This window comes from Sus scrofa, chromosome 1 (genome assembly GCF_000003025.6).
Source record: "Sus scrofa isolate TJ Tabasco breed Duroc chromosome 1, Sscrofa11.1, whole genome shotgun sequence".
NCBI lineage: Eukaryota > Metazoa > Chordata > Mammalia > Artiodactyla > Suidae > Sus > Sus scrofa.
The window spans coordinates 186,791,331-186,818,284 of record NC_010443.5 but is presented as its reverse complement, the minus strand read 5'-3'; the positions used below and the strand labels follow the sequence as shown (position 1 = coordinate 186,818,284).

General features: G+C 39.5%; 1 protein-coding gene and 1 pseudogene across 1 annotated transcript in view; both read left to right on the top strand.

The window, feature by feature from the left end:
* LOC100737723 overlaps positions 1-10,826 on the top strand; it is a 140,877-nt pseudogene extending 130,051 nt beyond the window's left edge.
* Positions 1-26,954, top strand: part of SLC35F4 (solute carrier family 35 member F4) — a 264,496-nt gene that overhangs the window by 134,008 nt on the left and 103,534 nt on the right. The gene's annotated exons all lie outside the window — the stretch shown is intronic.

Below are 26,954 nucleotides of genomic sequence, written 5' to 3'. Positions count from 1 at the left end.
AATAGCAATTCTACACAATCTCTTCCAGAAAATAGAAGGGGAAGGAACACTTCCCAATTTATTCTATAATACCAGCATCTTCCTGACACTGAAATCAAAGATATTAAAAGAAAATAAAACTACAAACCAATATCATTCGTATTAGGGAAATACAAACTAAAACAATGAGATAGCACTTTCTACCTTTTAGTTAGAACGACTAAAAGTTAAAAATCCCTGACGTTACCAAGTACTGATGTTACCAAGTTGCATATGTTAGTTTAACATATGCAAATCAATTACTGTGATATACCATATTAACAGAACAACAACAAAAAAAAGCCACATGATAAGCTCAATAGACACAGAAAAAAACATTTAACAAAATGGTTTTTTTTGTTTATCCATTCGTGATACAATCTCTCAACAAAATAGTAATAGAAGGAACATACAATATAATAAAGGGCACATATGAAAAGCCAACAGCTACATCCAAATGGTGGTGGGGGAGAGCTTTCCTTCTAAAATCTAGTACAAGGCAAGGATGCTCACACTTACTGCTTCTGTTCAACATAGTACTAGAAGTCCTAGCCAGAACAATTAGACAAGTAAAGAGAGAAAAAGCATCTAAATCAAAAAGAAAGAGGTAAAATTATTTCTTTTAGCAGATAACATTATTATATACATAGAAAACTCTAAAGACCCAACAAAAACGAAAAGCCGTTAGAACTATTAAATGAATTCAGTAAATTTGCAAGATACCAAAACATACAAAAACCCTTGCATTCTATGTGTACAACAAAATTTTCCCCTCCCCAGATATTAAGAAAATGATCTGACTCACATAGTGACAAAGAGAGTAAAACACTTAAGAATAAACTTAACCAAAGGAATCAAAGACTTGTACATTGAAAATTATAAAACACTGATGAAAAATATTACAGAAGACACAGAAAAATGGAAACACATCCCATGCTCATGAGTTTCAAGGGTTTGTCTTGTTAAAACATCCATACCACCCAACGTTATCTATAGATTTATTGCGATTCCTCTCAAAATTTCAATAGCATTTTTTTCACAGAAGTAGAGAAAACAATCCTACAATTTTTATGAAACTACAAAAGACTCCAAATAGACAAAGCAATTTTGAGCAAATACAAACCTGGAGACATCACACTTTCTGATTTCAGAATACATCACAATGATATAGTAGTTAAAAATCATATGGTCCTGGCATAAAAGCAGATACATAGACCAATGCAACAGAATAGAAGGCCCAGTAATAAACCCACACTCATATAGTCAACTAATATTTGACAAGGGAGCCAAGAACACTAAGTGGGAAAGGAATAGTCTCTTCCATAAATGATATTGGGAAAACTGGATATTCACACACAAAAGAAAGAATTTGGACGCCTATCCTACACCACTCACGAACATTAACTCAAAAGGGATTAAACAGATGCAAACCTTGAAACTTCTAGAGGAAAACATACAGAAAAAGCTTCTTGACATTGGCCTTGGTGATGATTTTTTTGGGAGGATAATAACACCAAAAGTAACAAAAGCAAAAATCAACACTTGGGGCTACAATCATCTGCACAGCAAAAGAAACAGTTAACACAATGAAAAGGCAACCTATGGGACAAGAGAAACATATGCAAACCATATATCCGATAAGGGGTTAATATCCAAAATATATGAGTAGCATAAAATTTAATAGCAAGAAGACATATAATCTAATTTGAAAATGGGCAAAGGACCCAGAGAGATGTTTTTTCCAAAGATGTACACATGGCCAACAGATACATAAGATTCTCAATATCACTAATCATCAGGGAAATGCAAATCAAAGCCACAATGAGATATCACCTCATACTTGTTAGAAAGTGATTATCAAAATATGAGATAACATATTGGTGAGGATGTGGAGAAAGGAACTGTAGTATACTGTTGGTAGTAATGTAAACTGGTATAGCCATATGGACAAAAGCATGGAGGTTCCTAAAAAATTATAAATTAAAAAAATTTTTAAACTTAAAGTAAAACATATGATACAGAAGTATCACTTCTGGTTTTATCCTCAAAAGAAATAAAATTACTGTGTTAGCTATTTGCACTGTCATGATTGTCGCAGCATTATCCGCAATAGCCATGATATGGAAACAAACTGTCTTTGACAGATGAATGGCTACAGAAAATGTGATATATGTGGGGGGATGTGTGTGTGTGTGTGTGTGTGTGTGTGTGTGTGAGAGAGAGAGAGAGAGAGAGAGAGACCCTGACATTTGTGACAACATGAATGAACCTAGAGAGCATTATGCCAAATGAAATAAGCCAGACAAAAAAAAAAAAAAAAAAACAAGTTCTGTGTGATCTCATTTATATATGGAATCTAACATAGATAAACTCATAGAAACACAGAGTAAAATGCGTGGTTGCCAGGGATTGGAGGGTGAGGAAAATGGGCGGATGTTGGTCAAAGTGTACAAAATTTCAGTTATACAAGATGAATAAATTCTGGAGATCTAATGTACAGCACCGTGACCACAGTTAACAATACCATATTCTATACTTGAAAGTTGGTAAGATGGTATCTAAAGTGCTCTCCCCGGAGTTCCCGTTGTGGCGCAGTGGTTAACGAATCCGACTAGGAACCATGAGGTTGCGGGTTCAATCTCTGCCCTTGCTCAGTGGGTTGATGATCCGGCGTTGCCATGAGCTGTGGTGTAGGTTGCAGACGCGGCTCGGATCCCGCGTTGCTGTGGCTCTGGCAGTAGGCCGGGGGCTGCAGCTCCGATTCGACCCCTAGCCTGGGAACCTCCATAAGCCATGGGAGCAGCCCAAAGAAATAGCAAAAAAGACAAACTAAATAAATAAATAAATAAAGTGCTCTCCCCTGCCCCCACCCCCACACATACAAAGTTAACTATGTGAACTGATAAATACAGCGATTAGCTTGATTGTAGTGCTCATTTCACAATGTATATCAAAACATCAAGTTGTATACTTTAGTTTTTTATTTTATAATTTTATGCAATTTTTAAAGGCCACCCTCCATTTACAGTTATTACAAAATATTGATTATACTCCCCCTGTTGTACAGCACATTCTTATAGCCTATCTACAAATAGTTTGTACTTCTCAATCCCCCAGTTTTATATTGCCCCCCCAACTGGTAACCACTAATTTATTCTCTATATCTGTGAGTCTGCTTCTTTTTTGTTATATTAATGACTTTGTTGTAATTTTTTAGATTCCACATATAAGGGGGTATCAATACAGTATTTGTCGTTCTCCACCTGACTTATTTCTCTTAGCATAATGCCCTCCAAGCCCATTCACATTGCTTCAAATGGCAAAACTTTGTTATTTTTTATGGCTGAGTAGAATTTCATTGTGTGTGTGTATACACATTCTTTATCCATTCATCTGTTGATGGAAACTTAGGTTGATTCCATATCTTAGCAATTGTAAATAATGCTGCTATGAACATTGGGGTATGTGTATCTTTTCAAATTAGTGTTTTTGTTTTTGTTTTGCATACATACGCAGGAGTGGGATTGCTGGATAATATAATAATTCTATTTTTAGTTTTTTGAGAAGCTGTTTTCCACAGTGGCTGCACCAATGTATATTCCTACCAACAGTATACAAGTGTTCTCTTTTCTCTACATCCTTGCCAACATTTGTTAAATGTGTTTCTTTTTTTTTCTTTTTTTAATTTATTACTCAATGAATTTGTTGCATTTATAGTTGTACAATTATCATCACCATCCAGTTTTAGAGGATTTCCATCCCACAACCCCAATGCATCTCCCCACCCCCCAGGCTGTCTCCTTTGGAGACCATAAGTTTTTCAAAGTCTGTGAGTCAGTATCTGTTCTGCAAAGAAATTTATTCTGTCCTTTTTTCATATTCCACGTCAGTGAAAGCAATTGATGTTGGTGTCTCATTGTATGGCTGACTTCACTTAGCATAATTTCTAGGTCCATCCATGTTGCTAAAAATCCATGTTCACTTAGCATAATTTCTAGGTCTATCTATATTGCTGGTCTTTTGTTCCTTTTAATGGCTGGGTAATATTCCATTGTGTATATGTACCACATCTTCTGGATCCACTCCTCTATCAATGGGCATTTAGCTTGTTTCATGTCTTGGCTATTGGAAATAGTGCTGCAGTGAACATTGCAGTACTTGTGTCTTTTTGAGTCATGGTTTTCTCTGGATAGATACCCAGGAGTGGGATTGCTAGATCAAATGGTAGTTCAATTTTTAGTTTTCTGAGGCATCTCCATACTGTTTTCCACAGTGGCTGCACCAGTTTAAAATCCCACCAACAGTGTACTAGGGTTCTTTTTTCTCCACACCCTCTCCAGCATTTATTGTTTGTAGACCTTTTGATGATGGCCATTCTGGCTGGTGTAAGGTGGTATCTCATGTGGTTTTGATGTGCATTTCTCTAATAATGAGTGATGTTGAACATCTTTTCATGTGTTTTTTGGCCATCTGTTTGTCTTCTTTGGAGACTTGTCTGTTTAGATCTTCCACCTATTTTTGGATGGGGTTGTTTGTTTTTTTGGTATGGAGCTGCAGAAGGTGTTTATAAATTTTGGAGATGAATCCCTTGTCAGTCGATTCATTTCCAATGATTTTCTCCCATTCTGTGGGTCATCCTCTCACCTTGTTTAGGGTTTCCTTTGCTGTGCAGAAACTTTGAAGTTTGAGTAGGTCCCATGTGTTTATTTTTCTTTTTATTGTCAATACTCTGATAGGTGGATCTGAGGAAGATGTTGCTGTCGTTTATGTCAGAGAGTGTTTGGCCTATGTTTTCCTCTAAGAGTTTTATAGTGTCTGGTCTTCTATCTAGGTCTTTAATCCATTTTGAGTTTATTTTTGTGTATGGTGTTAGGGAGTGTTCTAATTTCATTCTTTTCCATGTGGCTGTCCAGTTTTCCCAGCACCACTTATTCAACAAGCTGTCTTTTCTCCATTGTATATTCTTGTCTCCCTTGCCATAGATTAGTTGGCTGTAGGTGCATGGGTTTCATTCTGGGCTTTCTATCCTGTTCCACTGATCTGTATGTCTGTCTTTGTCTCAGTACCATACCTGTTTGAAGATTGTTGCTTTGTAGCATATTCTGAAGTCCGGGAGCCTGATTCCTCCAGCTCCATTTTTCTTTTTCAGGATTTCTTTGGCTATTCTGGGTCTTTTGTACTTCCAAACAAACTTTAAAATATTTTGTTCATGTTATATGAAAAATGTCCTTGGTAATTTGATAGGGATTGCATTGAATCTGTAGATTGCCTTGGGTAGTACAGTCATTTTGATAATATTAACTCTTCCAATCCATGAGCATGGTGTATCTTTCCATCTATTTGTGTCATCTTTGATTTCTTTCATCAGTGTCTCATAGTTTTCAGAGTACAGGTCTTTTGTTTCTTTAGGTAGGTTTACTCCTAGGTTATTTTATTCTTTTGGATGCGATGGTAAACGGGATTGCTTCCCTAATTTCCTTTTCTGCTTTTTCATTGTTAGTATATAGAAATGCTGTCAATTTCTGTGTATTGATTTTGTATCCTGCGACTTTGCCAAATTCATGGATGAGCTCTAACAGTTTTCTGGCAGAGTCTTTAGGATTCTCTAGGTATAGTATCATGTCATCTGCAAATAGCGATAGTTTTACTTCTTCCTTTCCAATTTGGATTCCTTTTATCTCTTTTACTTCTCTGACTGCTGTGGCTAGGACTTGCAGAACTACCTTGAATAGTAGTGGCGAGAGCAGACATCCTTGTTTTGTTCCTGATCTCAGCAGGAATTCTTTCAGCTTTTCACCATTGAGAATGATGTTTGCTGTGGGTTTGTCGTATATGGCCTTTATCATGTTGAGGTAGGTTCCCATTATGCCCACTTTCTGAAGGGTTGTTATCAGAAATGGGTGTTGGATTTTGTCAAAGGCTTTTTCCACATCTATTGAGAGGATCATGTGGTTTTTATTCCTCAGTTTGTTAATGTGGTATATCACACTGATGGATTTGTGGATATTGAAGAACCCTTGCATCCCTGGGATAAATCCCATTTGATCATGATGTACAATCCTTTTAATGTATTGTTGGATGTGGTTTGCTAGTATTTTGTTGAGGATTTTTGCATCAATGTTCATCAGTGAAATTGGCCTATAGTTTTCTTTTTTTGTGGAGTCTTTTTCTGGTTTTGGTACCAGGGTGACAGTGGCCTCATAGAATGAGTTTGGGAGTATCCCTTCCTCTGCAATTTTTTGAAATAGTTTAATAAGAAGAGGTGTTACCTCTTCTGTAAATGTTTGATAGAATTCATCTGTGAAGCCATCTGGTCCTGGACTTTTGTTTGTTGGAAGTTTTTTAATCACAGTTTCAATTTCAGTTCTTGTGATGGGTCCATTCATCTTTTTTTTTTTTTTTTTTTTTTGTCTTTTTGCTATTTCTGGGCCGCTCCCGCGGCATATAGAGGTTCCCAGGCTAGGGGTTGAATCGGAGCTGCAGCCACCGGCCTACGCCAGAGCCACAGCAACGCGGGATCCGAGCCGCGTCTGCAACCTACACCACAGCTCACGGCAACGCCAGATCGTTAACCCACTGAGCAAGGGCAGGGACCGAACCCGCAACCTCATGGTTCCTAGTCGGATTCGTTAACCACTGCGCCACGACGGGAACTCCCATTCATCTTTTCTATTTCATCTTGGTTTAGTCTTGGAAGATTGTACTTTTCTAAGAATTTGTCCATTTCTTCTAGGTTTTCCATTTTATTGGCATATAGTTGCATATAGTAGTCTTTTATGATCCTTTGTATTTCTGTGATGTCTGTTGTTACTTCTCTTTTTTCATTTGTTGTTCTTTTTGATAATCACCTTCTAACAGGTGTGAGGTGATATCTCATGGTTTTGATTTGAGTTTCCCTGATGATTAGAGATGAGCATTTTTTCATGTGCCTGTTGAACATGTTCGTTTCCTCATTGGGAAAAAAAATGTCTATTCAGTTCTTCTGCCCATTTTTTAATTGGATTGTAAGAAGAGATACTGTGAAACTCCTAGTAGAAAACATAGAACACTCTTTGAAATAAATCACAGCAATATTTTTTTGGACTTGTCTCCTAAAGTAAAGGAAATAAAAGTAAAAATAAACAAATGGAACCTAAGTAAATTTAAAAGCTTTTGCACAGGAAAGGAAACCATGGACAAAACAAAAGGGCAACCTACTGAATAGGAGAAAATATTTGCAAATTATATGACCAATAAGAGATTAATAGCCAACGTATATAAACAGCTCATGCAACATAACCCAGTTAAAATTTTTGTCAATTAAACCTCAATAAGGATGATATCTTCTTGGTCCACCCACATTGTTGCAAATGGAAGAACTTCTTTCCTCTTTATGGCTGAGTAATATCCCAATGTGTACATGCTCATGTGTTTGTGTGTGTGTGTATCACATCTTCTTTATTCATTCATCTGTTGATGGACATTTTAGGGTACTTCCACATCTTGGCTATTGTAAATAATGCTGCTATGAACATTGGGGTGCATGTGTCTTTTTGAATTAATGTTTCCTTTTTCTTTGGATATATAACCAGGAGTGAGATTGCTGGATCATATGGTAGTTTAGTTTTAGTTTTTTGAGGAACCTCTATACTGTTTTTCATATTGGATGCACCAGACTTCCATTCCCACCAACAGTGTACTCGGGTAGCCTTTTTCCCACATCTTTGCCAACATTTTGAATTTGTAGGCTTTTTGAATGGAATTAAATGTCAGACAGAGAAAGACAAATACTCTGTTATCACATCTGGAATATAAAAATAAAACAAACCAAAGTCTAACAAAACAGGAACAGACTCTCACAGCTATAGAAAACAAACTAGTAGTTACCACTGGGGGGAGGGAGGTGGGGGATGGGGGTAGTGGAGGGAGATGGGGGAGGGGCAGGACAGGGGTAGAGGATTAAGACATACAAACTACTATGTATAAAATAAATAAATAACAAAGATATGTTGTACAGCACAGGAAAATATAACCATAATTTTGTAATAACTTTAAATGGAGTATAATCTATAAAAATACCAAATCACTGTGTTGTATGCCTCAAATTAATGTAATATTACATGTTGACTATTCTTCAATTAAAAAATATTTTAAAAATTATGCCTTAATAAAGCTGGAAATAGTAAATCAAAGTGATAATTGAGATATACTTCTCTTTTCTCAGGCTGTCCTTAGTTGATTTTGGTATTATGGCTACACAAGCCTCATAAAACATGTTGGATATCTTGACATTTTTTTCTAGTTTCCTAAACAATTTGTTATAGTACTATTGTAAAGGTTTGATAAAACTTGCCAGTAAAACTGTCTAAGCCTTTTATTTTTTGAAAGTGTATAAGTATTTAGAAAAGCGTTTTGACTATCAATTTAGTTTATTTGATAAAATTCTACATCTCTTCATCATTTTCAAAAAAAACCAATTCCTTCTGGAAATAGGAAACTAAATGTTCATAATCTGTTAAACAATATACACAAAAACCCTGAAGCAAATATAGTAATAAGGAAATGTTTAGAGCTTTATCTCTGCTCTGAAATTGAGAATAGCAAGGATTACGTCTATTCAGCATTATACTAGAGATCCTAGCTAGTGAAATGAGAAGAGAAAAAGCAATTAAGATATGAGGATTAGAAAGGAAGAAATAAAATACTATTTTCATGTGATAAGTTAATATGAGAGTTTTTCAGGGATGCTATATTATAAATATACAATTAGGTAATTGCAATTTTATATATCAGCAAAAAGCAGAAAATGAAAAAAAACCACTCGCAATGGCATTATCTAAGAATAAATCAAACAGATTACATACAAAACCTCTACACAGAAAACTGTAAAATACTATTGACAGAAATTAAAACAGGACTCATATAAATGGAAAGATATACTAGGTTTATAGATTGGAAGACTCAATAGTGTAAAGATGTTAATTCTCCACAAATTGATTAATAGAGTCTGTGAAACTCCTATCAAACTCCCAACATTATTTTTAATAGTTCCAAATGGAAAAAAAAAGTCTATTAAAACTAAAATGGAGGAGTTCCTGTCATGGCTCAGTGGTTAACGAATCTGACTAGGAACCATGACATTGCCTGTTCGATCCCTAGCCTTGCTCAGTGGTTAAGGATCCTGCGTTGCTGTACACTGTGGTGTAGGTTGCAGACGCGGCTCGAATCCCACATTGCTGTGGCTCTGATGTAGGCCGGTGGCTACCGCTCCGATTGGACCCCTAATCTTGGAACCTCCATATGCCTTGGGGTGTGGCTCTAGAAAAGACAAAACAAAACAAAACTAGAATGGATAAGTAACTATAGTATAGTCATACAATGGAATACTATTGTGATAAAAATACACAACGGTTTCCTCAAATGTGTGAATCTCACAAGCGTTACATGGAATGAAAGAAGCAAGGCACATTAAAATTGCTATATCAGGAGTTCCCGTCGTGGCGCAGTGGTTAACGAATCCGACTAGGAACCATGAGGTTGCGGTTCGATCCCTGCCCTATGCTCAGTGGGTTAACGATCCGGCGTTGCCGTGAGCTGTGGTGTAGGTTGCAGACGCGGCTCGGATCCCGCGTTGCTGTGGCTCTGGCGTAGGCCGGTGGCTGCAGCTCCGATTCAACCCCTAGCCTGGGAACCTCCATATGCCGCAGGAGCGGCCCAAGAAATAGTAACAACAACAACAAAAGAGACAAAAGACAAAAAAAAAAAAAAAAAAATTGCTATATCATTACATTTACATGAAGTTCAAAAAACAGGCAAAACTTAACCTTAGAATTTGGAGATGCACACTTAGGTCACCAAACTATGAGGAAAACTAAGGATGTTGGTTCTGTTTAGAGGGAGAAGATGATGTTTGGGAGGGGACACAAGCAGCGCTTCTCAATCCCTCCCAATGGAAGTGATTACATGGTATTTACTTTGTAAATATTGTTTTACATCCTTAGTTTGTGCACTTTTAAAAATCTGTGTTATGTTCTACATTTTTAAAGGAATTTTAAAAATGAAGGAGTTGAACTGGATGAAATACTTTTCTTTCTGAAGTTTGACTCTGGGTCTGAGCATCAAAAATACATCAGATTTAGGACTCTCGCAATATCTAGGCCTCTTCCCAGGCCTACAAGCATCTGTGGCGGCAACGAGTGTTGCCGGCATCGTCAAGGTCCAGGACAAAGATCGTGAAGCCCAATGGCGAGAAGCCGGACGAGTTAAAGTCGGCATCTCCCAGGCCCTCCTGGAGCTGGAGATGAACTCGGACCTCAAGGCCCAGCTGCGCAAGCTGAACATCACGGCCACCAAGAAAATCAAAGTGGGCAGCGGTCGGAAAGCCATCATCATCTTTGTGCCGGTTCCCCAACTGAAGTCTTTCCAGAAGATCCAGGTGCGGCTCGTGCACGAGCTGGAGAAGAAGTTCAGCGGGAAGCACGTGGTCTTCATCGCTCAGAGGAGAATTCTGCCTAAGCCAACTCGAAAAAGCCGTACAAAAAATAAGCAGAAGCGTCCCAGAAGCCGCACCCTGATAGCTGTGCACGATGCCATCCTGGAGGACCTGGTTTTCCCAAGTGAGATTGTGGGCAAGAGAATCCGCCTGAAGCTGGATGGCAGCCACTCTTCAAGGTCCATTTGGACAAAGCACAGCAGAACTACGTGGAGCACAACATTGAAACATTTTCTGGTGTCTATAAGAAGCTCACGGGCAAGGACATTAATTTTGAATTCCCAGAGTTTCAGTTATAAACAAATGACTAAATAAAATATTATTCACAGAAAAAAAATACATTATATTTAAAATTCTTGGGAAAGGACATGTGTCTGGTCCATGCTAAGATCCAAATTGGAATCCTGAGTGGGCAGAGAACCTTCACACACTGAGAAAAATGTTGAGGAATGAACAATATTGTATTGTTGTAAAACACTTCCCTTACATAAACTTAGTCTTAATGCCCAACTCATTTGGCAAGTTCAGCTCTTTGCAAAGTATACATATTTTTTAAAGAGAGTTGAATACAAAAAAAAAAAGAAGAAGAAGAAGAAGAAGAAGCACTATGAAACTGCCTGTACTTAATTTCCTGGAATGGTCTGCTCTTAGAGAAGCAAAACCAGTTTTCATGTTCATTGCTGAAAACATTTTTACTTAATAAAATAGTCTTTGGAATGATGAAGCATATAGTATTTTCTACTTTGTCATGTTTAGCTTACTCCAATAGGTAGTTATAAAAAATTGTGTGGTACAGTTGTGTATGCAATGGGCCTTTCTGGAAGCATTCATCTCAGACTTGTCTCGGTTTCCTGTGGCTTCCTAGGCCACTGGCTCCATCTGGAGGTGGAGATTTACATAGAAATTGTATGAAAAATGAGTAACTGTGTCTATTACAGGCCAGTCTTTTGGGTTATAAATGAAAGTTAGGTTCTGTCTCCTTGCTGGTTTTCTGGTATGAGAAAAGAGAAATTCTGATCCCTCTCCACAAGAAGGGGCCAGGGAATCTCTTGAGATAGGAAGTGAATGTAATTTAACACTCAGACCTAGGAAATTTGTCAAAGTAAGTGGTGAACCAAAATGGATTAATGACAGGCAAACTGTATTTCCAAACAATGAGAAGCTATTTCAACATCTTTTTTGAAAGGTAAGATGGTTACAAATTAAAAATTGAGGGGTTCTCTTTATGGCTCAGCTGGTTAAGGACTCATTGTCTCTGTGAGGATGTGGGTTCCATCCTTGGCCTTGCTCAGTGGGTTGGGGATCCAGCATTGCTGTAAGCTGTGGTGTAGGTCACAGTTGTGGCTGGGATCCAGTGTAGCTGTGGTGTAGGCCTGCAGCTGTAGCTCCAATTTGACCCCTAGCCTGGGAACTTCCGTATGCTGCAGATGCAACTGTAAAAAGGAAAAAAGAATTGTTAAACAACAAGAGACAGGCAATACGTGTGCAAGAATTTTTCAGTGGTTCTACCACCCATATATAGCACAATGGGTGATAATTTGATGTTGAGACTACAAGGCTGGATGGCAGCTACTTAGTAAAGACTAAGTGGACTTTCCATGTATGAGCATTTCCTTAGGAATCCTTCCAAGGTGGAACTTTCTTATACTAGGATTGATTGGGAATAAGAAAACCTTACTGGGTTTAGTGTAGAGAATTCCAAATGATATTCACTGATTTTTTTCCCAGAAATTGACAAGGGAGTATACAAAATAAAAACCTTTACTTGGCTTTCATGATCTCATCTCAATCCACGTTTCCATTCTTACCTCTTCTTTCACCCCTTTATTTTACTTTTCTGTCAGACCATTTGCTTCGTAGTTTTCTGTACATACACCATCGTGTCCCACATCTAAACTTTCTTCATTCGAGCATACCCTTTTATCCAACCATCTTTTCTTTATTTTTTTTATTTTCTAAAAATTTATTTCTCCAGGTTGAGATAAAATTGACATGTAACATTATATAAGTTTAAAGTGTACACACAATAATTTGATATATATGTATATATTGAAATGATGACCCCAGTAAGCCTAGTTAACACATCCATCACCTCACGTAGTTACTCACATTTTTCTGGTGAGACTCTTTAAAATGAGCTCTTAACAACTTTCAAGTACACAATACAGTGGTGTTAACTCTGGTCACATGCTATCCATTCGCTCTCTAGCACTTATTTATCTCATATAACTGAAATTTTGTACCCTTTGACCAACATCTGTCCAATTTCCCCTCCCTCAACCCTCGGCAACCACCACTCAGTGGTGCACCATTCTACTTTGTGAAATCAAAGTGCCTCCAGGTTTGTTCTCGCTCAAGATTTCTTTAGTTATGCAAGGTCTTTAATGTTTCCACACACATTTTAGGATTGTTTTTTCTATTTTTGTGAAAAATGCCACAGGAATTTTGATAGGGGTTACATTGACTTTATAGATGGCTGTGGTCAGTATGGACATTTTAGCCATATTCTGTTTTTTGATACATGATAGCTTCTCATTTATTTGTGTCTTCTTTAATTTATTGGTGTCTTACAGTTTTCAGTAGGAAATCTTTCACCTCCTTGGTTAAATTTATTCCTAAGTATTATATTGTTTTTGATGCTAATGTAGTGGGATTGTTTTCTTTTTCAAATATAGGAAGTGCCACCGATTTTTGCATGTTGATTTTGTAGTCTCCAACTTTACTGAATTCTTTGATTAGTTCTAACAGATTTTTGTGTAGTGTCTTCAGGATCGGGTATGTATAAGATAATGTCGGAGTTCCCGTCGTGGCGCAGTGGTTAACGAATCCAACTAGGAACCATGAGGTTGCAGGTTCGGTCCCTGCCCTTGCTCAGTGGGTTAAGGATTTGGCGTTGCCGTGAGCTGTGGTGTAGGTTGCAGACGCAGCTCGGATCCTGTGTTGCTGTGGCTCTGGTGTAGGCCGGTGGCTACAGCTCCGTTTGGACCCCTAGCCTGGGAACCTCCGTATGCCGTGGGAGCGGCCCAAGAAATAGCAAAAAGACAAAAAAAAAAAAAAAAAAAAAAGTCACCTGCAAAGAAAGACAGTATTTACTTCTTCCACCATCTTTTTTTTTTTTTTTTTTTTTTTTTTTTTTTTTTTGTCTTTTTGTCTTTTTGCCTTTTCTAGGGCTGCTTCTGCAACATATGGAGGTTCCTAGGCTAGGGGTCTAATTGGAGCTGCAGCCACCAGAGCCACAGCAATGTGGGATCTGAGCTGCATCTGCAATGTACACCACAGCTCACAGCAATGCCGGATCCTTAACCCACTGAGCGAGGCCAGGGATTGAACCCACAACCTCGTGGTTCCTAGTCAGATTTGTTAACCACTGAGCCACGATGTGAACTCCAACTTCTTCCACCATCTTTATCTGACCAAATCCTACCACATCAAGACTGATCTTCCATAGGACCTCCTTTGTATGGCCTGCCACTCCTTAGCATTGATTATCTCTTATAAAGAATCTGTTACATTTTACATCATATAATATTAGTATTTTTTCTCTCCTGTTTTATTGTAACTCCTTAAGGGAATGGGGCCTATTTTCTAAACTCAAGCATAGCCCCTAACAGAGCCCAACTGAGTGTCTTTAACATGGCAGGCACTAGATTAATATGAGTTGGATAAGGTAATAAACAAAGGTAATCCTAAAAATGTAGTCGTGTGTGAATGACAATTATCACTGCGCTGTGAGATAATTAAACATAAATGGTCATCAGTTCACATAAATGCTTGCAATTAATATTACTTTTATATATTCAATATAAGCTTTAATTTTTCTATTGATTATTCATGCTCTAGTATGATAATCAGCACCCATGTTCTTAATTTTCCCAAATAGCGTGCCCATCACTACGTGTGCCCCAAATATGTTCTGGATCTGACTCTGTAACATTTATAAAATCCTTTCCTACCCATGAACTCCCATCCTTGGCTGCAGACTGCAGTTCCCTTGGACCTTCAGTATGTAAGAAGAAATTCAGTATCAGTCCATCATAGTGAGATTATACAATCTGCTAACTTGAGCATTTAGGCTTTCTGCCTCCCTTTTTAGTATGTTATCCAAAAGCTGGTGTGGCAGAAACTGAATACGAGGTTTTGTCTTTTCATGTCCTTCCTTCCTTCTTTTTTTTCCAAATTCTTTTTTTATCCAACACTTATTATAAGCCAGATACTGTGCTGTGCCCTCATTTACATCAATAAATAAGATGTCATTGAGCTTCTGTGGGTCACAACCTAGACGACAAGAATGAAAATAAATAAATCCCCAGATGTGCTAAATTGTCTCCACTTTTTCATCTCCTGTTGTGTTCTCAATCTATCCCTGGATTTCTGTCCCTAGATCACTATATAATTTTCTCTTTGTGTTTATTATCTCTCTCTCTCTTCTGGAATTTAGTTGCATGACAATGTGAACTTTGCCTTTCTTACTTGCTACAGTATTGCCAGCATCTAGCACATAGTAGGTGTTCTGTAGTTGTTGCCCAGTGAACAACTTACAATGAGGACTTGTACAGTGTTAGGGCTATTGACAGGAAGAACCAACTAACTCATTCTAAGAGACGCTGGCTAGGCCAGGTAGTAACATGCTATTTTAGGCTTAAAAGTTGAGGTAGAGAGGGAGTTTAGGGTTAGAGAGAGGGAATAGTGAAGACTATTCTAGAAAGAGCCAGTGGAGCGTGCAAAGACATGAGGTGTGAGAGGGCATGTCTCCTTTGAGAGATAAATGTAATTATCCAGTGTAGGCAGGGAGGCAGTAGTCAGAATGTTAAGAAATTTCAAGTACATCTTTAAAGCATTGAAAGGTCTTAAGCAATATACTCAATTTTTATTTTCCAAAGACACCTCTGGAAACATCATGGGGAAATGGCTTGGGGAGCAGGGACAGGAAAGTGAAGTCAGGCAGAGGGAGTTTTTCATTGGTGCTGCTGTTATGTTGTTGTTTCAATAACAGCCTCCTTCCTAGAAGTATTTGTGCATTTGAGATGACTTAACGCCCCATCAGGAGACACTTGCCATTCTCCAGGTAAATAAGATGTGGACCTGAAGGAAGCCAGTGGCAGTGGACTGGGGAGTGGTGAGAGAGACTTCAGAAGAAGTTAGGAAGCAGAATCAGCTAGAGAAGGGATGTAGACTAAGCAGAATCAGCTAAAGAGAGGAGTTGATGGTTGTGTGCAGGTTTCTAATTTGACTGAGGGATGATGCTATCGAAGTTAAGAATTTAGAGAGAGAAAGGAAACTGGAGTGAGAGGAAAGTAGTGCATTTTGAAATATGCAGAATTTAGAACACAGGATATTCAAATGGAGAAAAGGGAAGCACAGGAAAACAATGTTTTTCTTAATGCTGTATTTTCATTTAATATCTTTGTAAAGATAGCCTTTATTGTAGTTGACTAACAAATAATATGCACCCAGCAACTTTGATGTCATCTCAGCCAAAGTCCCTATATACAGTTGCTTTCCCTGGTACCAAGTATTGCGTTGCCATGGCACTATTTTAACCAGCTTTCTTCTTCTTTCTTTTCTATTAGATTTGAGAATAAAAATTTTTAAATTAATTTACAATGGTAAATAATGAGGAACCCTTTCTAATAACTCACAATGCTGCTTGAATTTCTAAGTATTTGTCACTTGAAGACCTCAACAAATCAACAAATAGATATTACCCAGTGGGAAGAATAGTGGGAAAACTGGGTTTCATTTGGATAGCACATCATTTGTTACATCTAGATGGAATCTCACCTACCTTGACATCCAAATATGGTTGCTCAGATTAAGGGGTGATACCTACCTCATTATAGAGGAAAAAACATCTCAGAGATGCAATCATCATTTATTTCTTCCTGGTTGTCTTTAAGGGCTTTTTCAATAGAAACTATAAACATACATGGTTGTATTCTGTTATTATCACTGTCTGAGTAAGCAATATAAAGAACCTGTAATCTCATCAAAATAACCCATTGTACCCTGTAATTTATAAAGCTGTCTCATGGTGATGCCACAGTTAAAGAGAACATCCATTCTGCAATGCAACAATTTGTGTTGTTTTTCCAAAGTCTTAATATGATGCTCTTAGCTGCAATCAAACCTAATTTATCCCAAATTCTGCTTGCAAAGAGAGTACTGGGTCCTGCATAGTAGTTAGGAACAAAATATGCCCCCCCCATTTATTTCTGAGTCTTTCTTGTAATCTCTTTGTATCCTTTTCAGTAACTTTTTTCCTGTCTCTCTCTCTTTTCCTCTTTAGTAACCCCTCTTTCAAATTCTTGATATATTTTTGAAGTATCGGTGAATGGGCCCTACCCCAAACCAATAACCTCAGGATGTCTCTGAATGAGATCTATTAGAATTTTCTAAACATTCCCTCAAAACATACCTCAAATTGAGAACCACCCCTCTCTAGGAGCAAGTCCATATGAATGACTCCTTGGACTTGCATTGTGACAATTCTTATATCTTCACAATTTTCATCTAAATGCACAGCTGTTTCAGTCTTCACATATTGTTGAAAATATCTTTTTCTCAAATTAGGGTCTCTTATTTATGTTTTTCGGAAATTACATTTCAGCACACTGATGAGTTTTTTTCTTTCTTCACATAATGAAGGATTCTATCACTAATAGCTGATTAATTCCTGGCAACTAAGTTAAGGCCAATAAAATAGATAATCCAAAGCACTGAAAAGTCATCTCAAAGGAGGGTCTTCTCTTTGAATGGAGAAGAAAGGATGTAGGAAAGAGCAGGAGAGAGGAGTTTCCTCGTGGCACAGCAGAAACAAATCCAGCCAGGAACAATGAGATTGCAGGTTTGATCCCTGACCTTGCTCAGTGGGTTAAGGATCTGGCGTTGCCATGAGCTGTGGTGTAGGTCACAGATGCAGCTCGGATCTAGCCTGAGAAGCTCCATGTGCCACAAGTGCGGCCCTAAAAACCAAAAAAAGAAAAAAGAAAAAAGGAAATAACAGGAGAGGCTAATTAGCTAATACTGGGAAGAGAGGGTTAGTTCAATAGCACACAGACCCTAGAGGAGGAAGAAGGAACACAGAACTTGAAATTCAGAAGCCTTATTGAGCTCTAGAAGATGAGAGAGGTCTTCAGAGTAAAGAATATATTTCATGTTTGGAGTAGAACAAAGAACATCTTTGTTCCAAGAGCACCTATTTCACAGGGACCAATCATGAGGAGTTCTAAATCCTACATATAAGCAATATCTAAACAAAGTCAATTAAAGCAAAAAATATTTTAAAATTCCAACTCTGAGTTCCCCTTGTGGCTAAGTGATAATGAACGTGACTAGTAACCATGAGGATGTGGATTTGATCCCTGGCCTTGCTCAAAGGGTTAAGGATTCTGTGTTGCCATGAGCTGTGGTGTAGGTTGCAGATGCAGCTCAGATCTGGAGTTGCTGTGGCTGTAGCGTAGGCTGGCAGCTGCAACTCCAATTCAACCCCTAGCCTGGGAAATTCCATATGTCACAGGTATGGCCCTAAAAAGCAAATACATACATACATACATACATACATAACAAAATTAAAATAAAATTCTAACTCAAATACTATTCTTGGTACCACTGCTGTGGTCATGAGCTTTCTTGTATCTTTTGTATCTTTTGATTGATGATGTGGATTTTGAACCAGTGAAACTTTGCATTATTTTGCTAGGGCTGCCATAACATCTACTGGGGGTCATAAACAACAGAAATTTATTTTCTCACAGTTCTGGACGCTGGACCCCCAAGACCAAGGTGTTAACAGGCTTGGTTCCTTCTGAGGTCTCTCTCGACTTGCAGGTGGCAGCCTTCTCCCTTTGTCTTTACAGAGTCCTCTGTTTGAGTCTGCGCTAATCAGCTTCTTAGAATAACACCAATCAGGAGTTTCCCGTCGTGGCCAGTAGTTAACGAATCTGACTAGGAACCATGAGGTTGTGGGTTCGATCCCTGGCCTTGCTCAGTGGGTTAAGAATCCGGTGTTGCCGTGAGCTGTGGTATAGGTTGCAGACACACACGGCTCGGATCCCGCGTTGCTGTGGCTCTGGTGTGGGCCGGTGGCTACAGCTCCAATTAGACCCCTAGCCTGGAACCTCCATATGCCACGGGGGCAGCCCTAGAAAAGGCAAAAAAACCCACCAATCATATTGGATCAAGGTGAACCCAGATGACTTTATTTTAACTTAATTACCTTTTTAAAGAGCCTATTTCCAAATATAGTCACATTCTGAGGTACTGGAGATGGGTGGATTGTTAAGCCTTCAACATATGAATTGGGGGGGGGCGCACGGAGGTGGGGGGTGGGGGGGTGGGGAGGGACACAGTTCAGTCCCTAACAAACCTAGATGGAAAATAGTTCTTAGTAAGTCTGAAAATATCATTGATAAATAATTTATCATTTCTTTTTATTGAGGCCCCCAATTTTACCATTATAGGAGGTTATGAGAAGCCCTGGAAAATAAGTGACTATCCTTGACATGGGTTTGAGCGGGTCTTGTGCCAAAATGGAACACTCCTTTTGACTTTTGGGGCCAAGATCAACATTGTCTTATAACTTTGATCCCAGATGAGCTTCTGACTGCATGCTTGCCTGCCTGCAGCCTGTGCCAAAAGCAATTCAGAAAAAAGGCTCTCATGCTGAACATCCATAGTTCTGAGGCAGGAAGAGTGCAGGAGAAGAGGGAGCTGTTAAAAAGGCAGCCAGAGTCTTCTAATGGGTTTTGGTAATCGGCCCAGCTGTACTAATTTGATTTTTTGAACTGAAAACCCCAGGATACTGCCCTGAACGACTGCGCTCATGCTGAAAATAGCATCCTTTAAAGTGAGGCTCCAGAGACAGCCCACATAGTATAAATAGCCTTAGGAATTAATTTCAAGATATGGGCCAGGTAAATAAGTAACTGACTCCTTAGTAACATGAAGGCATTTTCAAAGATGCACTGACTATTTTCATCTAGATTTGTAATTGAAAGAATGACCCAGTGACATGAGAATTAATGCCTCCTCACGATGTCTAATTTCTACCTGGAAACTGTGGTTCAATATTATTTATCTGGAACTCAAAAAGGTATCAGTTAACCCCATCCATCCTAAGCAGAGTCAGAACCAAGAAATAACCATCAGTGGTCCCTGAACAGCCAAATTTGATGACACCTGCGGGGAAGATAATGCAATTTTTTTCCTGGAGATGTGCTCAGATACTCTATAGTGAATATTCCTCTCTCATAACTTGCTCTTGATTATCATGCAGTTCAAATGCACATGATTATCTAGTTTCCAAGCACAAAGATGAAAGCATCTGATTATAAGGGCTTCTAATGGACAGTATGTAGCAGCGAGGAGGGTCATAAGGAATATTTCAGAAAAGTCTTTAAGGAACAAACAATTGAAAAAAGTTGTGAATTTGGCAGTTATTTAGTGTCTGGGGCAAAGAGCCTGCTCATAGCAAATAGCTTTTGAGCGTGTCAACTATATTATATCCTACAACACCTGTTGGAATTTGTAGTAATAACCCTAAATAATTAATAGTGTGATATGATTAGTATATCCTGGATGGGAGTGTAAAGAAGTATATGATTGCTTGGAAATATTCAGTCTGAATAAAATAAAATAGGAATCTGGGATTAGCAGAGGCAAGCTATTATATATGATGGAGAAACAACAAGGTCCTACTATAGAGCACAGGAAACTGTACTCAATATCCTGTGATCAACCATATACATACATATGTGCATGTGGTTTGAGTCACTTTGCTGTGCAGCAGAAATTAACACAACACTATAAATCAACTCGAATAAATTTTTTTTAAAGAACGTAAAAACAGGGAGTTCCCATCTTGGCTCAATGAAAACAAGTCCAACTAGGAACCATGAGGTTTCGGGTTCAATCCCTGACCTTGCTCAGTGGGTTAAGGATCCGGGGTTGCCATGAGCTGTGGTGTAGATCCCAGACTCAGCTTGGATCTGGCATTGCTGTGTCTGTGGCATGGGCCAGCAACTGTAGCTCCGATTCCATCCCCTAGCCTGGGAACCTCCGTATGTCACAGGTGTGGCTCTAAAAAGCAAACAAAAACAAAAACAACTTAAAAATGTAACTTTAGTACTGAAAAAGGTATTATTTGTGCTATTTGAGAAAAATCACCCATTTACCACTGATGCCCAAAGCCAAAAATGTATTATAATTGTTCATTTCTAACCAAAGGGCATTCTCTGCAATCTTCTTAAAATCCACTCAAAGTCACCAAAAATCTATTTGGGTCTAATCTCTGGCAGGCACATCAACTAAAGGCCTAAACCTTTCTCCAAAGCCATGCCTGCCTGTACTTGATATCCTCTGTGACCTTGGATTTCTAATCCGCCGGGCAAGGCAAATCCAGCCATAGATGCCACCAGAGACCCACTGGTAGAAGGCCAAGGGGTCTAGTCAATGACTTTTTCTTTGCTCAGAATTAATAATGATACTGTTCCCCCTTATTTTCCATAAAGATGTACCTTACCCACCTTTTTTTTTTTAACAGAATTTTGAAAATCTGGTTCTTCTTGTATATATAATTTATAACTCCTCTATCCAAATTTCTGGAGCAAATATACATGTCACATGGAATACAGAATGGGAATTTTTGCTGGGTTCTGACTGACAGTTAAGTTCTAAAGCTCAAAACAAATGGTGCTAAATATCCCCTGAGCCTCCTGTGACCCAGGGCTGGATACTTCCCCCACTTCCATGCCCCCACTTCAGTAAGCAGCTAACTAAGGAGCCACAGAATTTGCCCACAAGATCTTTGAGAGAGAAGAGAGAGGGAACATTCTTTCTCAAAGTCAACTGAGGTGAGAGGACTCCTGGAGAACTGTCTTAGTGACTGAGGGATCCTTCCAGAAGGGGTGACTGGTACAGGGCTTTTACTCAAGCCACAGATCATCTTAGTGTCGCTGCCAGGGGAGAGGCTGGGAAGGCACTTAGGCGAAGCTGAGGGACTGGGATGGGTCAGGGCAGGGATGGGGATGGGATGTGGGGAATTTGAGCTTTTGTGTTGGTCTAGAGCTGGTCTAGAAAGGCCCACGGGAACAGCCTGGGCCAGCCAGGACATGTGGTTCCAGGAGAATGCTGGCGCCAACCTCTCCCCACTGCATCTGCTTCTCCAAGGCTCTGGGAGGCTGTGGAAAACATGCTGTGATTCTCTGGCCTACAGGAAATAGTGGAGGGGAGGAGTTGTAGGAAGATATGGGTGCTCCTCAGGGCAGAGAGGCTTCCTTCCTCATGAACATACTTAGAAAGGAAACTCCCCCATCCAAACCCAGCTCCTTCAGGGTTGAGGTGGGAGGAGGGCAGATGGGGCAGAATCTGGGTGACAGTGGGTATTGTCTCTAAATGCTGTTCTGGTTCACTTTGGTACCCTCAGATGCTGCTGGGAGAGGAGGAGTCTTGCAAGCAGACCCCCTCCCCTACACCACACCTCTCACCAAGCCCTGTGAACCCCAAGTCTAGTCTATGATGGGAGGAGAGGAGCTGAATCAGGCATTAGACTTACATTTTTTAAGTGGAGTGGACCAATTTTAAAAATCAGAAGTGTGGAGTTCCCATTGTGCAGCGGAAACCAATCCAATTAGGAACCATGAGGTTGCAGGTTTGATCCCTGGCCTTGCTCAGTGGGTTGAGGATCTGGCATTATCCTGAGCTGTGGTGTAGGTCACAGCTGTAGCTCAGATGCTGTGACGCTGTGGCTGTGGTATGGGCCAGCAACTGTAGTTCCAATTTGACCCTTAGCCTGGGAGCCTCCATATGCTGTGTGTGCAGCCCCAAAAAGCAAAAAAAAAAAATAAATAAATCAGAAGCAAGAGAAAATTATGTCCTGAAGGTATGGAAGAAAGGAAAGTGTAGTTAAAAGCAGCCCAGGCACTTCCAGGGAAGGGAGAAGGTGTCTGAGATTCTAACTGGGAGCCCATGTGCAGATTCCCCAACCACGTGTGTCCCCAGCCTTGAGAGAGGTAGGAAGATGTGGCCTTTGAGATGCTAGCATTTGATATTCAGAGCCACTGTGATCACAGGGAGAAAGGTGACCCTGGAAACTGTCCTGGGATTTCTCCAGGTCTGAGATGCTGCTAAAGATTTTTAAAACCAAGCTTTTAAAATGTCTTCTTTTCTTTGTGGTGTTTGCTTTAACCATGTTGGTCCAAAAGTCTTTTGCTGAAATTATTTTGATGATTTTTTTTCTGTCTTGTTTATGAAGGAAAAAAATCAAATGTGACTTTGTAAAGCTCTCTTGAAAGATACATGTTCCTTTCTGTTAGCTCTTGTAGATGGTGTACTTCTGGGAAAATTAAGAGTGTTACATCAGTTTTACATTTAGACACCTGAGTAAACAAATTAGTCATGTATTTATCTGAAGAATACCTGAGGGTTTGGTTTTTTTTTCACCATAGAACAGAATCTTTCCCCCAGGGACTGAGTTCATAATTGGGACCCTGTTAGTTCTGTTTTCCGACCTTCCGCACATCTACATACTGGTTTTTTTTTCTTCAGACTATTGTCCTACTCTCTGTGCCCAGATACACTGCTGAAATGTAGTATAATAACTTAATAGATACTATTATTTCCCCAATATTATAACGGAGGACATTGAGACAGCTTAAGTGGAGGAGCTGAGATTCAAACTCATACAGTCTGGCCAGTTAAACCAGTCTCATGTCAGCACCAACACCAGTTGCAATCATTTGAAAGCTTTTTGCCAATTAATTTGGCAAAAAATGGCATCTTACTGATGTTTTAGTTTGTGTTTCTTTGATTCCTAGTCATGTTGCACATTTCGTTTATAATAGGTTTATTTATTTATTTATTTATTTTACGTCTGTACCCGTGGCACATGGAGGTTCCCAGGCTAGGAGTTGAATCGGAGCTGTACCTGCCAGCCTACGCCACAGCCACAGCAATACCAGATTGGAGCCCATCTGCAACCTACACTGCAGCTCATGACAATGCCAGATCCTTAACCCACTCAACAAGGCCAGGGATCAAACACACGCCCCCATGGATACTAGTTGGGTTCTTAAGCCACTGAACCACAACAAGAACTTCTGTGATAGATTATTAACTTTTGCATTCCTTCTTTGTGAATTGCCTGTTCTTGACCCTTGCCCATTTTTCGGTTGGTATTAAACATTTTCTTTTTGATTTATGAGAACTCCATAATTTTTCAACATAAGACTATATGCAGATATGTGGGGGTGAGGGGGTATGTTTTGCACATGTGCAAGTTGAAAAGTTATGTAGTCATCTCAATTTTTTCCTTTTATGGGTTTTCTTTGTTCTTTAATTTAGAAGGGCCAGATCTTCATATTCATTCTTGTTTTCTTGTTACTCTTTTGAATTTCATTTTTCAATACTTCATGAAAATTTCAAACAATATAGCAAGCTGAAAGAATTTTACAGCAGACACCTGTATACACACCAGCTAGATTCTACCATTAACATTTGATTCACTTTATGCATAGCTATCCATCTATTCAACATCCTTTTATTGATCCTTTAATACAGTTTACTTTGGGTGCTTTTCAAAGTAAGTTGCAGACAATATATATGCTTCTAAGTGCTCCAGCATGCATATCATTAATTTGACTTCAATATATGTTTACACTTGTTTCTTTTAATGCAAAATTTACCTATAATGAAATGCACAAATCTTAAGTGTACTTTCACTGAGTTTTGACAAGTGCATGCACCCATGTAACCAAAACCCTATCAAGATACAGGGATAACACCACTTCAGAAAGTTCCCTAACACAAACCACACCCCCCCACACACACACACACCACTAGAGGCAAATCACTGGTTTAATTTTTCTACCGTAAAAGACTTGCATCCTGTCGAATTTCATGCAAGTGGAATGATACAATGTTGGGATACACTTCTCCATGGACTGCTTCTATTTCTGCACCTGTCGCTACTGGAAGCACGGATAGACTTTGTCCTGAAATCTTTTTCAAGGATGTTGCCTAGCAAGTGGCTTTACATTGCAGAGATGGTGTCTGTCTTGTGGGCACAGGCAGGCACGTTTGCTGCCCAGTCTAAAGGATGCAGGTTTGCCAGGTTGAGGTCTCCACTGTGTGTGCAGTTGTCACTCGGCTCTTCAAGTCACATTGTGGTAGCTGGGCTTGAGGAACTTATGCCAGAAAATGCTGATGCTCTGGTGCTGCTGTAGCTGTGAGTCATACAGCCATTTGTCACAGACCAAGAGGTCCTGTGACTTCTGCCAACATCCATGAAAAGGTGAACCAAATTAGTTTACAAATAAGGTAAATCTCTGACACTTCACAGTTATTAACATACAGAGTGTACTCCAGCTTCTTTCTCTGCCTGTTTTTGAGATTTACCCACATTGTTGCATTTATCAGCAATTTTTTTAAATGGCTGCACTCACAGTGTATAGAAGTTCTCAGGCCAGGAACTGAATCTGAGCCACACAACTGAGACCAATGCCATAGCTGCTACAACACCAGATCCTTTATTTTTTTTTATGATTTTAATTTTTTCCATTATAATTGACTTACAGTATTCTATCAATTTCTACTGTGCAGCAAAGTGACATGGTCATACATATATATATTCTTTTTGTCACATTATCCTCCATCATGTTCCATCACAGGTGACAAGATATAGTTTCCTGTGCTATACAGCAGGATCTCATTGCTTATCCATTCCAAATGCAATAGTTTGCATCTATTAACCCAAACTCCCAGGCCATTCCATTCCTTCCCCTTCCCCTTGGCAACCACAAGTCTATTCTCCAAGTCCATGAGTTTCTTTTCTGTGGAAAGCTTCATTTGTGTTGTATTTTAGATTCCAGATATGTGATAGCATATGGTATTTGTTTTTCTCTTTCTGCCTTACTTCACTTAGTATGAGACTCTTCAGTTCCATCCATGTTGCTGCAAATGTCATTATTTTATTCTTTTTTTGGCTGAGTAGTATTCCATTGCTTGTATGTACCACATCTTCTTATTTTATTTTTTTTTTTTTTTTTTTTTTTTTTTTTTTTTGTCTTTTTTTGTCTTTTAGTTGTTGTTGTTCTTGTTGTTGCTACTTCTTGGGCCGCTCTCACGGCATATGGAGGTTCCCAGGCTAGGGGTTGAATCGGAGCTGTAGCCACCGGCCTACGCCAGAGGCACAGCAACGCAGGATCCGAGCCGCGTCTGCAACCTACACCACAGCTCGCAGCAACGCCGGATCGTTAACCCACTGAGCAAGGGCAGGGACCGAACCCGCAACCTCATGGTTCCTAGTCGGATTCGTCAACCACTGCGCCACGACGGGAACTCCTACCACATCTTCTTAATCCATTCATCTGTCAATGGATATTTAGGTTGTTTCCATGTCTTGGGTATTGTGAATAGTGCCGCAATGAACATAGGGGTGCATGTATCTTTTTCTTTTTCTTGTTTTTTTTTGTCTTTTTGTCTTTTTAGGGCTGACACATGGCATATGGAGGTTCCCAGGCTAGGGGTCTAATTGGAGCTGTAGCTGCTGGCCTAACCCAGAGCCACAGCAATGCCAGATCTGAGCCGCATCTGCAACCTATACCACAGCTCACGGGAACACCAGATCCTCAACCCACTGAGTGAAGCCAGGGATCAAACCTGCAACCTCATGCTTCCTAGTCATATTCATTTCCACTGTGCCATGATGGGAACTCTGGCAGGTTTTTTTTGTTTGTTTGTTTTTTGTCTTTTTGCCTTTTCTAGGGCCACTTTCGTGGCATATGGAGACTCCCAGGCTAGGGGTCTAATCAGAGCTGTAGCCTCCGGCCAACACCAGAACCACAGCAAGGTGGGATCTGAGCTGCCTCTGCAACCTACACCATAGCTCACAGCAACACTGGATCCTTACCCACTGAGCAAGGTCAGGGATCGAACCTGCAACCTCATGGTTCCTAGTCAGATTCGTTAACCACTGAGCCACAATGGGAACTCCCAGCATGTATCTTTTTCAATGAAAATTTTGTCCTGGAGTTCCCGTCACGGCATAGCGGAAACGAATATGACTAGGAACCATGAGGTTGTGGGTTCAATTCCTGGCCTCACTCAGTGGGTTAAGGATTCAGCATTGCTGTAAGCTGTGGTGTAGGTCAAAGATGTGGCTTGGATCTGGCATTGCTGTGCCTCTAGTGTAGGCCAGTTCCTGTAGCTTCGATTAGACCCCTAGCCTGGGAACCTCCATATGCCGCAAGTGCGGCCTAAAAAGACAAAAAAAAAAAAAAAAAAGAAAGTTTTGTCCAGATATATGCCCAAGCGTGGAACTGCTGGATCATATGGTAGTTCTATATTTAGTTTTCTGAAATACCTCCATACTGTTTTACATAGTGGTTGTACCAATTTACATTCGCACCAACAGTGTATGAGTTTTCCCTTTTCTCCACACCCTCTCCAGCATTTGCTGTTTGTTAACAGA